At 40.9% G+C, this 11,677-nt stretch overlaps 1 long non-coding RNA gene across 1 annotated transcript in view; it reads left to right on the top strand.

Moving 5' to 3' along the window:
- The window catches only part of LOC140599235 (uncharacterized), a 52,311-nt gene extending 43,228 nt beyond the window's left edge, over positions 1-9,083 (top strand). Inside the window, exon 3 of the long non-coding RNA XR_012001918.1 lies at positions 8,893-9,083. This is a non-coding gene — a long non-coding RNA (uncharacterized lncRNA). The remainder of the gene's footprint in view (positions 1-8,892) is intronic.
- The last annotated feature ends 2,594 nt before the right edge of the window (positions 9,084-11,677 follow it).

Consider the following 11,677-nt stretch of genomic DNA (forward strand, 5'->3'; position numbering starts at 1 on the left):
TGAGGGTGACCCAAATGTAGGGGTTTCCATTTTGCTTCTGATATCTCCATGTCACACCCAAATATAATTCACATGCATTCACTCAATTCTCCCAGTTTTAATGGAAACCCCAGGCAAAAATCTGCCAAAAAATATTCTTTATGTTAGAGCAGCAATATTCTCAAACTGTTTTGATACTCCAATTTCTTGAACCTGATAAGAAGACTGTACTGTTTTTGTTTTTGTTTTTTTAGCATGGAAAGCACACAGTATCAGCAAGGACAGTGGAAGAGTCTTTGATCAATGAGAGTGGGGATGGAGGAGGGCTTGACTTCTAAACTCAGGACTTTTGAGTGTCCTATTCAAACAAGATTCTAAAAGTGAGCATGAATCTTAGCATTGAACTGAATGTGTAGGCTTCAAGCAATGGCATTTGCTTAATCTATGTTGATCATTGGGTTTTCTTTCTGTCCCTGACTTTAAATATGTGACCTTGGTCTCGTCACTTAACCTAATGGAAAATCAATCATTTCATCACATGAAAGAAAATTCTATTGCTGCTTCCTCAGGGATGTTTTCTGTTTGGAAGGAAAAATTTCTTCTGCTGTGATTTTGGTGGATATCACACCGACATCCTAATTTATTCCTCAAAATAATCTGTCTTTTTCTGTGGAAAAATTACAAAATTCAAACAAGAAAAGAATGTGGCTATAATCCCACCACATATTACCTTTCTCAAAATGTGACTTGCTATAGCCAGCCAACAGAGAAATAAAACAGAAATAATGTGAATGTAGAGACCACTTGGCTTTAAAGAAATGACTATGAATGGTAAAACCAGCAGAACGTGGGAGTTAATCTCTAGACTAGACTTCTGTTTAAAGGGCAATATGCAAGCATTATGGGGTAAACTGCATCCCCCAAGGAAGAAATGCTAAAATTCCAACCAACAACACCTCAGAATGTGGCCTTATTTGGAATAATGGTCTTTAGGAAACACAACTGAGTAGAAATGAGGTCATTAGAGTGGACTCCAATCTAATCTGACTGCTGTTACAAAAAGGAAAATTGGGACAGAGGCACAGTCACACAGGGGGGAGGGCAATGTGAAGATATGCAGGGAAAAAATGGGCCATGTGGCTGGAGTGATGCATGAACAATCCAAGGAATGCTAAAGCTTGCTGGCAAGTGCCCAAAGCTGGAAAAGGTAAGCAAAGATCATCCCGTAGAGCTGTCAGCATGGATCTCCTGCCATCTAGATGCCTGACTTATGGACCTCACAACTGTGAGAGAATAAATTTCTGGGTTTGGATTTTTTTAAAATACATTTTTAAGAATTTTTCATGGAAGTATGGAAGCTGACATAAATTTCTGCTGCTTTTAAAGCACCCATTCTGTACTACTTTGTTAGGGCAGTACTCGCAAAGTACTATGGCAAGTATGCCGGTATCCACAACGCACTACACACTGACAATCTCCACTTCTCATGGTCAAATGTATGCATGCTTTCTCTCTCTCTCTCTCTCTCTCTCTCTCTCTCTCTCTCTCTCTCTCTCTCTCACACACACACACACACACACACTTTTATTAAATACAAGCAAGTTAAATGATGTTGTTGAATGAACCAGCCTCCTGCTTTATTCTCCCCTTGAAATGACTTGTGAGCTCTGCTGTCTTCTATGTGTTCGTCTGTTTATTGCACAGAAATAACAGCTATAAGGTCCACTAAGGATTTCTAAAAAATAGCTAATAGAAGCTTCAACTTAAATTCATTCCAAAAAATTGAACACTCAAAACACATCATATCAAGGAAATGGAAAGCACGTCAGTGCACATTTAAAGTTGTATTGTTTGTGCAGACTTTGATATAGAAATATGTTGAAGGGCTGATGGAGATGATACGGAGGAAAGAACATCATTATGGGGGAGAGCTGGCTCTTGGGCCAGAGATCCCTCCTTGAAGACTTTCCCATCCTGCTGGCTCAATCACTTCCTAAAGACCCTCCCATTCTGCTTCTTTGGTGGTCCAGCTCTCCCCTTATAGCTTCACAAAGCATCTGAGACTCATTGCTGACATTACTATTGCCATGAAAAAGATCACGGTCTACTAAAGGCAGAATATTCTATGCACAGACACCAGTGGATATAGGGAACTAATGGAAGAAAAGTGAAGGCACTGGTAGCCACAGTACACAAATATAACCACCAATAAAATACATGGATGTTCTGATGATTGATACCACCCAAAATGAGATAATAAAGTCATCTATGAACACATAGTTCTTGAATGATCCATAAATTGTCCCAGTCCTTGATCTTTTTTTTCCCTCTGACTTCTCAGCTTCCCTATTCCATTTGGATGACCCCCCGAGGCCATTGCCTAATTCTGCACACTATACTGTTAAAAATTAGTGGAATTTTTTACAGCCAACTATTCAATATCTTGCAGATCCATGCTTTTTCCCCTCTATTAACTCATTTACACTTTGAGGGCAAGGACTTCGTATTATCCATATTTGTATAATTTGTATAATGTGTATAATTTCATCCATGCTTTGCAGTGAGTATCCAGTAGTGTTTATGATATGAACCATTCAGAGGGCGGAGGGTGGAAATAGGACCAATTAGATTCATCTCTGCTCTTTTTATTTTTTTAAGATTTTATTTATTTATTTTAGAGAATGAGAGATTGAGTGCAGGAGGAGGGTGTAAGTGACAGGAGGAGTGGAGGAGGAGGGGGAGGAACAAGAGACTCTCCGCTGAGCACAGAGCCTTATGTGGGGCTCAACCATATGACCCTGAGGTCACAACCTGAGCAGAAATCAAGAGTCAGACACTTGGGAAGCCTGGGTGGCTCAGGGGTTAAGCTTCTGCCTTTGGCTCTGGGCATGATCCTGGGGTCCCAGGATCGAGTCCCACATCAGGCTCCCTGCATGGAGCCTGTTTCTCTCTCAGCCTATGTCTCTGCCTCTCTCTATCTCTCTCTCCATTTCTCTCATTAACAAATAAAATCTTAAAAAAAATGAGACACTTAACTAACTGAACCACCGAGGCACCCCCATTTCCACTCTTCATATTTGTTTGGAGGGTGGATGGCGAACTCTGTCTTGACCATAAAATCATTCAATCCATGTTCTCCATCAAGTTGCTTCTGATATTTTTTCTGTTATAGAAATGGCAGGAACATTGAGAGAATGAAACATCCTAATAACCTTCCCAGTGCTAGGCACAGAGACTTCCTCATAAATGTCTCCTTATTGAATAATGGGCTTTTATTATAAAAGAGGAATCTGTGTTGTTTTTCCCTTAAGATCAAGTGGTAAGCCTTTCCCTCTGCTGACCACTGAATTTTAATTATTTTTTTTAGTATAGTTGACACACAATGGTCCATTAGTTTTGGGTGTGTCACTTAATGATTTAACAAGTTTATACATTATGGTATGCTCTAGACAAGTATAGCTACCATCTGTCACCACACAATACTATTACAATATCATTGACTCTATTCCTTATGCTTTGCCTTTCATCCCTGTGAATTATGCCTCTATCTCCCACTCTCCTTCACACTCTTCACTAATTATTAATTTTTAAAGAGAACTTTCAGTATCCAAGCATTATCTTGAGTAGTGATGGCTTGCTACTACTTTTTTTTAAAATGCATTAATGACAAAAATTATTATATATTTGGGTCTGTAGACTTTAATTCTTTCTCCATTTTAAAATTGGAGCACCTTAATTTTCTTTAGGGACATTTTTCCAAGTCAGTTGGTTCCAAACATCACAATAGGGTTAAACATTTGGAAGCCATGACAGACCCTTGACAGTTGGACATTAGATTGATGGGAAGATGGAAACTGCATACAAAACCATCATTAATAATGAGCATATGCAGGAAGGATCTCTCACAGCACACCGTGTTGAAATGATAAATGTGGAATATTAATTTAGGAAATAGCAAGGTAGAGCCATTTTTAAACCAAAAACCAAGGTTAGAATCAACCATGCCATGCCTCTGAAAAGTAAAGTTGAAAAAAGAGGGTGAGAGGCCTTTGATATTCTAGTCACTTGCTCACTAGCTCACCTGGCTGTAGTCCTACCTAAAGTCACCCTCTTCCCAAATACAGTGATGGTATGCAGATATCAATACATTGGTAACCTTTCTAGCCCAAACAGGGTCAGGGAATTCAGATAATTAGTCATGTAGCCTGCCGCAGGCTCTACTGCTGATTTCAGTGCATGGGGACAAATGGGTGTAAACAGGCATTAGATAAGAGTGTAGCTTATGGATGTAAGCTTATGGAATATCCTCCCCCTTGGAGGGAAGAAGGAAGTCAGTCACATATATAGCTGTTTCCTTGCTCTGGCTAAAAGTGTTAAAGAAGAAACCTTCACTTAGGATTTATTAATCATAATTTTATAGGTCAAAATATTTCAAACTGAGTAGCTCGTTATATAGATATAACAGAGTACCTTCTTTTTTTAAGATTTAATTTATTTATTCATGAGAGAGAGAGAGAGAGAGAGAGAGACAGGCAGAGGGAGAAGCAGGCTTCATTCCACGCAGGGAGCCTGACGTGGGACTCGATCCCAGGTCTCCAGGACCACACCCTGGGCTGAAGGCAGCGCTAAACCACTGAGCCACCTGGGCTGCTCCAGAATAACTTTTCTTAATGATCACATATTTTAATTAAATTTTAGTAGTTATATTTGTTTTCCTGTTTTTATCAAAAACCAGAGATGACTAAAGTGTTTGACAGACTTGAAACTGGTAGAATTTTAAGTTTTTCTGGAGTGTGTTCTGTTGCTTATATGGGTATATAAATATTCAATACACTGGCTGGTTTTACAAATAACGACATTTTTTTTCTGTTGAGAAATGACTTACTTAAAGACCTCAGAGCTGTTGACTAATCAAAACTAGAGATATGTTGCAATAAGGAAAAACACCACCTTGATAAAGTGAAAGGGGAAAAAGAAAAGAAGATTTTATAAAAGCCTCAGACTGGGTGATTTTAAGGTGAGGGAGAATTTATGGCATCATACCTTTGGATTGGTGGGATTAAGAATGTGAAAGTCTGGAAGCAAGTTTTGACAAGCTAGGTATTAGCCTTGATAAGCAAGGTGTTTTAGTTGGTTGATAGTATTACCTTCCAAGAACAAATATCTTCCAGGAACTGAGTTATTCTTGCTTGGTGTCAGTACGCATTAATATTATAAGAACCAAAAAATATGCCCCATCTCGGTAGTATCAGAATTATGTTTGAGTCCGTTTTCTCTTTCCTTCCTCTTTCTTTTTCTTTCTTTTTTAAAATACATTTTCCTTTCCTTTCTTCTCTTCCTTCCTTCTTTGCTCATTTACTTTTAAAAACAGATCAAGGCAGCCTTCCAAGAAAGTTATCATAGTAAAACTAAAAACCATCTGGTCCAACACAAACGTCACAAAGAGAAAAGAGGAATTCTAATAAGATAGTCATGGCTGAGAAAGGCTACAGCAATTAGTGTCAGATCTATCCATGAGCACCCGGAAAGTCCAAACAAAGAGGTGAATAAGATATTGACACAGCAAAAAATATATATATATAAAGATACATATTTATTTCATTATTAGGGAAAAAAATCCCTGGTCCTTAGCTTTGTGGAGCAAAACATGCTGGAGAGAAATAAAGATTTTGAATAAATACATGCATGTGGAAGACCTCAGCACTCACTAATATACTGAAACCTCAGGTAACCCCAAAGACTCAATTAAAAATACAACGTGGAAGGATGGGGGCACCTGAATGGTGCAGTTGGTTAAGTGTCTGATTCTTTTGTCTCAGGTCCTGATCTCAGGGTCATGGGACAGAGCTTTGTGTGTGGCTCCGCACTGAGTGCTGAGTCTACTTAAGATTCTCTCTCCCTCTCCCTCTGCTCCTCCCACTCATTCTTTCTCTGTCTCTGAAATAGATAAATAAGGCTTTTTTTTTTAAGTGAAAGGATGTAAATGTACTATAATAAGACCATTTTTATATGACAGTAGGGTAGATCCTTACATGGTGACCCAATTTCTTACCTTACTTCATCTACTGGCCTAAAACTTTATAGAGAACTATTGGTCTCTAGTTTGGGGCTTTTCTGACCAGGCAGTTTGCTCACACCACCTGGGCTACAGAACCCAGCCTTGCAGGTATGCCTCTGTGATGGCCTGAATCATTGGTTCCAGTCTTTTACTTCCTTGTTTATCCATCCTTTTATAATTCATCCATATTGTCGCCATGACAGAATGTGTTCTCCTGGCCCCAACCTTGGATTGGCCACGTGACTGTTTTCGATAATAAGAAGTCAGTAAAACTGAAATGGATAGAGGTGTGAAATGTATGTGCTGGATCAGCTTTATTTTCTTGCCCTTTTGCTTTCACCATGGGAGAAACTTCCCATGTCACCACTTAGTTACTAAAGAATAAGAGAACCGGACCTTAATCTGCAGCCTAGAATCCAAGGTAGGTGGAACCCAGGCCACATCAGCCAAACACCCCAGTGTGCTCAGAGACACACCAGTCAAACTAAATTTAAGCCATCCAGTTGGAGAGTTAGGGATGGAGGGAGTGGCCACACAGAAGACCACAGAGCTGACTTTTTCTAAAGTCTTCTGAGACATTTCAGAGTTCAATCCCTCACATGTATCCTTGATCCTGTGACTATTCTCTTCTTTTCTGATTTGGTAACAAACAAGTCAGAGTTGCCATTTATAACAATCTAAAAACCTGGCTCACTCTTGTAATCTGGCCAGCATCGAAGAATGAGCTCCCTCCTAACTCAGATATAGCATTCTTGAATATATTTGCCAGACTCATCAAATTTCCACTGGAGGCTACAATACAGGAAAAACTGTTGTGAGAAATTACCCGAACCTAGCCCCACAGTTTAGAAATATCTGCAGACATTCAACACAACACACTCATTCACACGCACACACACACACACACACACACACACACATTTTAGCACAGTTTTTCTTCTGTCTTACATAATGCTGCTCTAGGATCTGCTTACCTATCCCTGCAATGGAGTGGGAAAAGCTAAGTGCCTCATCTATTATACAGGGTCAAAGTGGAGTAGAGGAAGAAAGGAGGTAGAACAGATATGTGGCCATTTGGGCAGTCACTGATTAAGGGAGACAGCCCTCAGGAGACAAGATAGTCTGCTTCAATTGCTGGTTCTGGGTGAAAAAGGAGGTGCTAAGGCTCACGCAGGCACATATCCATCTGTCCCAAATTGCTAGCATTAATGCAAGTGAATTAAGATTGCCCCTCCTCTTCCATAATCACCATCAGGGGTCATGTCTGGTTTTCCCATCATCACCAGCCCCTGAAAGTGATGATTATTGAAGTCAAATCCTCCCTAAAATAACACTCCCCAGGGAGGGGGTAGTCAAGCCTATGATTTGGCTGGGCATCTTGCAGTGGATGAATTGCTGCGTTCTGTCCTTCCCTAGAGACATCCCAGGTAAGAGTCTTACACTTGTGCCAAATTTGGTACTTAATGAAGCAATCAGCTTATCTCCCACCTCTAGCCACATCGACTCCAATTTTACTTATCTGGATAGGTTTGGCTTTAAATTCATTACTAATAGTCTCAGTTTGTATTTTGATTAATGTTTAAGCTCCTTCAAATCCCTTTGGAGAAAGCTGAGAGCTGAAGCTTGAATAAACAATGAGATATTCTCAGACTTCAAAGAAGCATTACCTTAAGGGGCCTAGCCAGGCTGTGGAATGCTGAGCTTCTTTCTGCCTGGTCCTAATTAGCCCTGGGGTCTGGCAAACCTGCACAGTCCAAAGGCATTCAGCCGAGGCCCCTGGCACGCTTTCTCAACTACCCTCACATCTGGGCTCACCACATCCTTGGATCATCATCTGAAGAAAATATTTTCTTCTGTTCTTGTTCTGCCTGGGGAATATCAATCCTTCTCCTCCTCTTCCGTCTCTCTCCTTTGAGTAGGGACAAAAATCAGTTAGCCAACTAAGTCTTTTTCTCCCCAAGTGTAGGGTCTTGAGGCTAATGATTGCGAACTTTAAGGGAAGTAAAAGAGAAACACCACCATTGAAACAATGGGGTTTGTGAGCTCTGGTCTCAATTCTCTCCCCTGGGGGTTCCTCTCTAGACCTTCAACTGGGAAAACACTTCACATTTCAGATGAAAGGCTTGCAAAATAACTCTCTAGTGCCTCCCCTTGGGCACTGCAAGGCCCACAGCACTGAAGCTGAATTCCCCTCCATTGAAGAAAAGTGAGTCCGACAAGGAAAAAAGGAAAGTTGGCTCACTCTCCATCTTCCTCCCCAGGTCCTCACGTAGGTGCTAACCCTGGGATGTCAACTGTTCCAAGCCTTTGCTGATGCACCACCAAGGCTATGGTGCAGGTAGGTCAGGGGTCAGCACACTGTAGTCCAGGGGCCCAATGCAGCCCACAACATGTTTTTGTAAATGAAGTTTCTCGAGCACAGTCTCCCCCATTTGTTTATGGATCTTCTATGGCTCCCTTCCCTTCCAACCACCGAGTGGCACAGTTGAGTAGTTGAAACTGAGACTGGATAGTTTGTAAAGCCTAAAATACTTATTACCTAGATCTTTACAGGAAAAGTTTGCCAAGAGAGGAAAGAGAAAGACAAAAGAAAATCAAAGATAAATCTGGTGTCAAGATGCAATATAATTTCAGTTCCCGTTCATCCAGTCAGAATCATTTTTTTTCCTGGATTTGCAGATGTGGAGCAAAATACTCTCAAGAATTAGACTCCGACATCAACAAGGGTCCAACTGACATGCATTTTCTAAGAAAATTTCTCCATGGATATTATTTGGCATCATGCAGAGGGAGGGCTGAGATAAGTTGCAACCTCGATTAAGGTTAAACCCATATTCTTTTTGTCTTGTATGCAGGTTCCCAGACCAAAATGAAGTCTTCAGCTACTGCAAAGGACTCCCCAAAACATCCTTGAGATTGTGCTCAATGATGCAAGGGCTGTTCTGAACCCTCACAGAGAAAACACAACTGCAAAAAGGCTGTGGAGAGTAACGAAGAGTGAAATCAATCCAGACGCCCCTATAAGATGTGGGTTCTTCAGAGAGAAATAAAAACCTGTTGGGTTGCTTGTCCTTACTGCCTGCTTGTAAAGCGTATTCAATTATTCATTTTATTCACTTGACTGACCACTTAAAAACTATGTAGTCAGTGCTTTGGCAATAATTTCATTTCTAAGTGTTCCGCCTGGTTATTTTTCTGTGTGTGCACACTATTAATTAGTGACTATGGAGAAGTCCATACATTTCAGCATTCTGTAGCAGTGGTGCCTGAATCTATTACCCATGAAAGCAAGAGTCTACAGTCACTGAGTAGGCACAAAGAGATAAGTATTGATTTTATTTTTGAGTTTTAATTTCTTCTCATTGAATCTATGTGAGTGGATTGCATCCAAACAACCCTCACAGCTCAGTGAAGTACAATGCAAGATGCACACAGCTGTCTGCCCGCGGGGTGGGCTCAGCCTACCAGCTCACGTTTTTGGGAGGCTTTATGTGTGTCACTGATGGAGAATCAATGAGAAAACATTTGGGGCTCTTCAAAAATGCAGCCAAATCCTCTCTGAGCCTTAGTGTCTTATTAAATTGGGACAAGGGTATTAAGGACCTCCTGTGTTCAGAACTTCTGATGTGGTTGCATTCGGTTGATTCAGGCTCCCAGAGCATCATGAAGCTGGCCTTAATAAGACAGCAGAAAGTCTCCAACCGGTGAGTGGGGACATCTGGGCACTAATGTGGCCTTGGCTTAATGGATGCAATGTAATAGGATGAAGCAAGTGTTGCTGTACCTCCGTGTTCATCTGCTTAATGGAGATGAGACAAAGCAGGTCACAAACCTGTCTGGACCAAGATCCACATAAATAAAGAAGGAGAAAGCAGAGTCTTATTCCTTTTGAGAAAGAATGAAGCCTTTAGTTAGCCACTACACATTCTTGGTGTCAGATACAGAGAAAAATGTTTTAAGTGAAATGCAGAGAAAGGAGACTTGTATTAGGACAGTTGAGGCTTGAACAATCTGGAATTCTTTGTACTCCTGTAGTACTTAAAATATGCTAAGCAGTGTTGTAGTTTATAAAAAAAAAAAAAAAAAAAAGCTAAACCTCGTAACAATAATCTGATCAAGGTACTATTATTGCCTGCAGTATATGACAGATGAGGAGACCCGGGTGCAACGTTTTTGAGCACACAAAGCCATGCAGCCAGCAGGAGGCTCCAAGCTCTCAGCTTCTAGGTCCCTAACCTTGATGTAGACCTGTTTCTCACCCCTTGGGCTGCCTTAGGTGGACCAGAGTCCAATGCATCATTTCCTCCTGGAGGACTTCAAGGTAAGGGCCCAAGTGGGCAAATGCTGGTTCTGGTCACGATTTTTAGGCAAAGGAGCTGTTATCCAGAGAACACAGTTCATCATGTGCGAGCAATCAATCACATGGAGAGTTGTTTTGGTTTTGTTTAGGATATTTTCAAAACAGATCCCAAGACACCTAGAGATTGAGCAGTGCCAACAAAGAGATGCTAAAATCCAGCTTTTCACTGCAAATACTAATCTAAATTATGTTCTGATTAAATTGTGCTTGAAATAGTCAACCTCTAGGAGCATAGGAGCATAGATCCAAGTGTTTAACATCTTAATAGTTTTGAATTTAAAAAATTAAAATTAAAAAATAATATCTTACATGGACAGGCTGCTGTTGATGTTCATCAGACTCTACCCAGCAGACAGCCTTACTCAAACGGCACCCTTTTGAAGCCTCCCCGTCTGTGCCCCACTTTGCTTTTGAATTTGGGGTTCCTTCTCATCACACAAAGGGTAAATTCCTGGAGGGAAACATTCTCATTTTTCACTTCCATGTTTTTATTGTCTGTTTCTTTCTGAACACTACCTTCAGTCATGCCTCTCCCAATAACAAGCAGACAAGACTGAAGATTCCCCTTAGCCCACCTCTATCTCAGGGGTACAGAAAGAAGCAAAAGGTTTATATGTCTTTATGACCTTTATAAACAACACAAATTCAAGGAAAAAATTGTAAGATCCGCTCATTGAGATGACCCAGCTCTGGGCTGCTAAGTAATACCAGAGACTCTCCAGGTTAAAGCGGGCTGATACACATGCATGTAAGTAGCTGTGCGTGTGGGTGTGCATATGTGTGCAGGCATGCAAACGTGCATATATGCATTATATGCATATTTAAATTTTCAGGATTGATAAAACCAAGTAATGGGGCACCTGGGTGGCTCAATGTTTGAGCATCTGCCTTCGGCTCAGGTCATGATCCCAGTGTCCTGGGGTAGAGTCCCACATCAGGCTTCCCACAGAGAACCCACTTCTCCCTCTGCCTATGTCTCTGCCTCTCTTTCTCTGTGTCTCTCATGAATAATTTTTTTTAAATCTTAAAAAAAAAAAAGGAATTGCCCGACCTTTCATGATGTCACAAAATTGATATTAGATGATGTGTTAATGAAAACAAACAAACAAACAAAAACAAAAAACTGAGCAGCCGGGGTGGCTCAGCGGTTTAGCGCCACCTTCAGCCCAGGGCATAATCCTGGAGACCAGGGATCAAATCCCACATCGGGCTCCCTGCATGGAGCCTGCTTCTCCTTCTGCCTGTGTCTCTGCCTCTCTCTCTCTCTCTCTCTGTGCCTT

This window comes from Vulpes vulpes, chromosome 6, assembly GCF_048418805.1.
Source record: "Vulpes vulpes isolate BD-2025 chromosome 6, VulVul3, whole genome shotgun sequence".
In the NCBI taxonomy this organism is placed as follows: Eukaryota; Metazoa; Chordata; class Mammalia; order Carnivora; family Canidae; genus Vulpes; species Vulpes vulpes.